This window comes from Prunus mume, linkage group LG3 (assembly GCF_029339155.1).
Source record: "Prunus mume cultivar Tortuosa linkage group LG3, ASM2933915v1, whole genome shotgun sequence".
Taxonomy (NCBI): Eukaryota; Viridiplantae; Streptophyta; class Magnoliopsida; order Rosales; family Rosaceae; genus Prunus; species Prunus mume.
Window position 1 is genome coordinate 17598934 of NC_142700.1, and position 6782 is coordinate 17605715.

Consider the following 6782-nt stretch of genomic DNA (forward strand, 5'->3'; position numbering starts at 1 on the left):
TTAATCACTAAAAGGCTTATAATTCGATCACTAAGACACGCCAATTTGGTCAATGAAACATGAGTCATTCCCTATTTTTTTGGTGGGTGGGTGGAGCCAGAAATTGATGTTAAAAATCACTTTTTTTTGTTGAGACAAACGAACCTAATTTTGAAGAAATCCATAATTTTATCACATTCTTAATTTTTTTTCTTTACTTTCTGTATGAATTCTAACACTCATTCCCAATAGCAGAATATAAACTCAAAAAGAAATTTTTATGACTAAATTTTCATGCAACAACATTTGAGGAGGAGTACATGCCCAAAGAGGAACAATTGGTAAATGTACGTGGATAATTGCTAACCAATTAGGTGCATTTTGTTTGTTTTAAAACAACATTATAAAATCTAATCTAATTTCTTTTCATACATAGTCTCTTGAAGATAAAATTTTGATACTAAAGAAAAGTATATAATACAATGTGTTTATACTTACAATGCAACTTGAAGCAGGGTAAAGAGTTTCACATTGGAATATTACAAGAAGTGAGGATATACTCTCCACTTAGAAAATGGCATTCTCCCTTCTTTCCTTTATCTTTGGGCCCTATCCCTTGTACAAATGTAAATATACATTAGTATAATGAGAATATATATACTTTTCTGAGGATATAACCCATTCATTAAGGGTGAACCATATATATCTTTCTTCTATATATTTACTGTTACTTTTCCTGAGTCATGACATGCCGAAGGCAAATGCCTCTCGAAGGCAACTGCTGGGCCCACACACCTACCTAAGGCAATCGCTTGCCTCTTGCTGAAGGCCCAAGCCTTCACATACCTACCGAAGGTCCTCACCTTCATCAATCATCCGTCATACCTCATCTCTAAGTTGGGCTCAATCTTGGCCGTCCATTCTTGAAGAAACCAATTAAGAACCTTATTTAGATCTAAACATATGAAGTGTATGAAATGCTAGATGCAGATTATGAAGAAACATAAGCAGATTTCAAAAGAAATATGGAAATCTCAATTCGAAACCATGGCCTCATCAAGTAGAAAATGCTAAGTAAAATATTTTTCTCTAAAAAAATTCTTATTGGGTGATGTCAATTTAAAAAATGGAAAAAAAAGACACCTAGGAGCTAATGATAAGAGCTAGAATTGGAAAAAAATGGTTAAGACAGAAAACCTACAGCTGGCAAAGCTCACATGAAAAATAAATGATGTGGTAGTAACACGTGACAAACAATGCAAAAGAGAACACTACAATGCATGCAATGCAATAAAAGATGAATTACCTTCAATGAGCTTTGAGAGCATGAATCCATCATGAAGTTGATCTCAGCCACACTAGATTATCTTAGCGCAATCCTAGATTAGTCTAGCTTCTTGAGCTTTAAGTGCATAAAAAATTTAAATCAAATTTACATATCTTTGTCAAGGAAAACTAAAAATTTAGTTAACCAAAGCCTAACAACCCACGACCACACCCCAGACTTCATGCTACAACTTAGGAACACATACACATAGCATAAAAACGCGCGTTAAGGCATGGTCATGGTTTTGCTAAATAACGAAAATTAACCTGTGTAAAGAGCACAAGTTTTACATTATTTTCTTTGCCAAATAAACAAGTGATGTAGCAGTTTATTCTTTTTTAAAACACACAAAGATAAAGTGAATCAATCTTAAATAAATATAAGATTAAAATAAACTGTGTTAGCATATATATATATATAGTTGTTTTCTTATCCAAATATCCATACGTTATTATTGTGCAGACCCCATTGTAAACATGGAGGAAAACTGGGAGGGATAGTAAAAAATACATGTAACTGGGAGGGATAGTAAAAAATACATGTTGTTCGTATGGTAACAATCTCCGAACATCCGCATAGGATAAAATCTGTATATATTCACTACTACATTTTACTATTTGCGCAACGGCAATTTGCGCGACGAATCAAATTTCGTCCCGCAAGAGAAATTTACGATTTAAAATATGTATGGTAGTGCAAACTCTTATCACATTTGCGCGACAAAAAAATAAATCGTCGCGCAAACCAAGCAGAAAAACGCGGGCCAACTTTTATTGGCGAAACAATTGCGTGATTTAGAACTATTGTCGCGTAAAACACTTAGCGCGATGAAAATAGATACGTCGCGAATGTGAGAAAGGAAATTTTATGTGGCGCCAAAACCTTGTGCAACGAAAATATTCGTCGCAAAAGGAAATTTTGCACGACAAGAGAGATTTTCCGTCGCCAAAAAAAAAAGCGGGAATTATTTGTTGGCACCAAAATCGCACGACCAGTGGACCTTTTTGATGCTTAAAATTAGATGTCGGCTGCTTGTTGCGTGACGGGATTTTGATTTTGCGCGGCGCAAACTTATGCGACGGAAAAGTTTCTGTCATCGCGCTAAAGTTGGACGTCGGCTCATACTTGCGCGATGAAATTTTGAATTTGCGCAACGAAAGTTGGAGTTTTGTGCCACGAATATGTTCTTTTACGGCAGGAGCGCAAAGCTAAGAATTTCGCCTCCGCTCACTGCCGCTTCCTGTACTGCTCCTTCTCCTAGATATTCACTACAATTAGTAGGTGAGTATATTTTGTCGTTAGGTTGAGTGTATTCATGTAAAATCATACTAATGCTATTAATTTTGTTCTTTGTAGAGATATTTGGTGTGATTAGCAGTTGGTGGAGAACAATTGAGAAGGTATTTTATTTGCTTTATATTTGAATAATTTAAATTAATTACATTGTGTTAAACTTAGGTTGTTATGTTATTTTTTGTGGTTACATTGTGTTAACTTCGTACATATTTTTTTATTTTTTAATTAAACTTAGTTTCCTGTTTGAGAGTAGTTGGATTTCGTGCATGGATGCGTAATGCATGACTGCGATCCAATTATTTCTTGAATTGTCTCCATTATTTGGACAATTTGAGAATGCATAGGCATGTCACGTCATTTACGGTTACATGATTAGGTTTCGGTTGTGGTGATTTCAGTGTCATCTCTATATGTTCTTCGGGTGGTACGTAGGTATTTTGTACTTACGGTACACCTCAAGAACTGTATCGAGATGCTGCTGGAATTTATCCACATCAAAATCTAATCTCATGTAGCTGTAAATTACGTGACATGACTATGCATTCCTGAATGGGATAAGACCCTTACCGGAGGCATAAGGAGAGGCATTATGATTGCGTATGAAGTGGCTGTGATTGTTGTATTTTGATTGTGATTCCAGGAATTATGAACAGGAGGTGGATACAGAATCCGAATAGATGCGCAAAGGAATACTTGGATGGAATCGATGATTTTATTGACTTTGCACGTACACATAACCTGGGTACAACTAGAATTCGATGTCCGTGTAGGAGGTGTAACAACACATTGTGGGAGACAATTGAAAATGTCCGATTTCATTTAGTAAGAAGTGGAATGATCGAGACATATAGCACTTGGAACCATCACGGGGAACAATTAGAGAAAGCTTCCTCTTCAAGGGCCACAAGAGTGGACAATGTTGAACATATTTTGTATCCTAATGAACAAGCCATGGATATTATAAACGATGCTTTTCCATTTGCATCGACCAACATCAATCAAGAAGAGGAAGATGACATGCCTACACCAATAGACAATGCGGAGTTCGAACAGTATAAAAAACTATTAAAAAAACTTTTCCAGCATGCCAACCAAGAGTTATACCCGGGGTGCGATAGTTTTTCGTTCTTACGCCATTGTGGAGCTAATGCGGGTAAAAAAAGTATCGTATGTTGAATCAATGTTTCGATTACTTTTTGGGCCTTTTCAAGAGAATGCTTCCGACGGACAATTGTTTGTCGAAAGACCATAGACACGTGCAGAAGGTCTTGAATGGCCTTGGATTGGGTTATGAAAAAATTCACGCATGCAAAAACAATTGCATGTTATTCTACAAAGAGTACGAAACATTGGATACATGCCCTATATGCAATGAGTCGAGGTTCAAAATGACTTCTCATAATAGAATGACAAAGATCCCACAAAAAGTTATGCGTTATCTGCCCCTGAAACCTAGGCTACAACGATTGTATATGTCAACGCATACTGCCACAGACATGAGATGGCATAAGGAAAAATGGGTAGATGACGATGTGATGCGACATCCTGCAGATGGGGAGGCATGGAAAGAGTTCGATCGAACGTTCCCCGACTTTGCTGCTGATTCCTGAAATATTAGATTGGGACTTGCCACTGACGGATTAAATCCGTACGGGGTTCTAAATCAACACCACAACACTTGGCCGATTTTCGTATTCCTATATAATTTGCCGCCTTGAAAATGCATGAAAAAAGAATACATGATGATGACTGTTTTGATAACTGAGGATCCTGGTAGGTCAATCAATGTGTACTTAAGGCTGTTGGTTGATGAGCTGAAGGATTTATGGACAAACGATGTGCGCACGTTCGATAAATCGACTGGGAAGATGTTCACTTTACGGGCAACAGTTATGTGGACGGTGAATGATTTTCCCGCATATGCAATGGTTTCTGGATGGAGCACGAAGGGTTATATGACATGCTCTGTATGCGAGGAAGATGTAACTTTTGGTTGGCATGCTGGAAAAGTTTGTTATCTTGGTCATCGGAGATGGTTGTCATGGGACCATGAGTGGCGGACAAAGGATAAAGAGTTCGACGAGAACACAGAGCGTTGCCTCAGACCAAGGGAATGGTCTGGTGATGAGATCTTGGAACAGCTTAACCGTTTGGATTTTGCTCTGTTCGGAAAAATAGTTAGTCGGCTCAGACCTTCTACACGTTTGAACTAGACGCACAAGTCTATGTTTTTTGAGCTCCCATATTGGTCATTAAGGCACAATCTTGACGTTATGCATGTTGAGAAAAATGTGTTTGACACATTCATGCGCACGATTCTAGATATCGAGGGCAAGACAAAGGACACGATCAAAGCGCGTCTTGATTTGAAAAGAATGGGCATACGATGGGGTTTATGGATGAACAGGGACATCGATAAAGCTAGAAGGGATCTTGCATTTTTTTTCCATCAAATCAAGTGACAAAAAAGATTTTCTAAAGTTTGTATCGTCTGTAAAGTTTCCTGATGGGTATGCTTCTAATATTGCGCGTTGCGTAAATGTTGACGGGAATAAATTTGCTGGACTAAAGAGCTATGACTGTCATGTGTTTATGCAACGCCTACTTCCTGTGGGTATTCGACACCTCATGTTGTTGTCCAGATTTTGTTCACAACTCATGGCGAAAACATTGCGAAAGACATACATTAATCAGTTGTGGCATGACATTGTCCAAGTCCTATGCAAGTTTGAGATGATATTCCCTCCAGCTTTCTTTACAAGTATGATCCACGTGATGGTTCACTTGCCAGAAGAGGCATTGCTTGCTAGTCCTGTCAACTATCGTTGGATGTATCCAATATAAAGGTATGCTTCTTCCTCATCATTTGTTTATGTATCATTATCCCAGGCTTGCTAATTTGAATCGAATCACTTTATTTTTGCACGATTCTCGGCGAGCTGAAAAAAACTGTACGCAATAGGGCAAAGCCCGAAAGATCAATTATAGAGGCATGGGTTCAATATGAGTCACTTACTTTCTGTGGAATGTATTTAAAAGATGTCGAGACGGCTTTTAATATGAGTCACTTACTTTCTGTGCAATAATGACGGAGGTGTGAGAAATGAGAAACTTTCTGTTTTTGCCTAAAGCGCACGACCCTTTGGAGATCCTGCACGAGGAGAGTCGTTTTCCAGAAATGACATGGAGGTAGCGCATTGGTTCGTACTCAACAATTGTGATGAGATAATGGCATACTTAGATGAGCATGAGGAGATGATGAAGTGAGAACATCCATCACATTTGTATGCCAAGAAACACCGTGAATTGTTTCCACAATGGTTTTTAGAATATGTAAGTTATAATTGTTTTTCACATTTATATTCTACTATTTAATATTCTCAAACTAACCAACTCTGTTTTGAACCATATTAGGTGAATAAGTTGAAATCATCGAATTCCTCCACTTACAGTAAAGAGTTATATAACTTGTCGTTTGGGCCGATTCGGGCAGAATTATTCTCGGGTTGTCATGTTAATTTTTGGGAACTACACGAGATGACAAGTTATCTACGCAAAATAGCGGTGTCCATGTCCTAGAGGGAGGCGAAAGTACGGACATTGATTTTTATGGCAAACTCACAAGTGTCGTGCAATTGCTTTACAAAGACCGATACCAAGTGATCATGTTTAAGTGTCGATGGTTTGATACAAACCCAAGTAGGCAAGGAAGTGTTAAAATCGATCATGGCTTACTATCTGTGAACATTAACAGAATTTGGTATGATGACGAGCCTTACATTTTGGCAAACATGGCTACACATATTGTGTATCTGGATGACCCTAAAGTAGGGAGCGGTTGGAAAGTTATTCAGAAGATGGATCAGAGGAACGTGTATGCTTACCAGAAATAAACCCAATCGACAACGTCGCTGACCAACGCGCAAAATCTTCAATGGAAAATGATGTAGAAACACTTCGAGATACAAGTGTTATACAAGAACTGTTTCAGATATAAGAAGTCTCTTCAATTGAAATACCGATTCACTCAATTACAATTGACCTCGGTGATCTTCCGCGCTACGATGTTGCAGTGGGGCACCACATTGACGATGATGTAGTTATAGAGGAGGAGGATTGGGAGACCGAAAGTGAAGATAGCGACGATAACGAAAGCTATTATACTTCAGATGATGAATAG

The 6782-nt window shown here is 38.1% G+C and overlaps 1 pseudogene; it reads left to right on the plus strand.

The window, feature by feature from the left end:
• Nucleotides 1-4137: 4137 nt before the first annotated feature.
• On the plus strand, nt 4138-6782 carry LOC148918935 (uncharacterized; annotated as a pseudogene).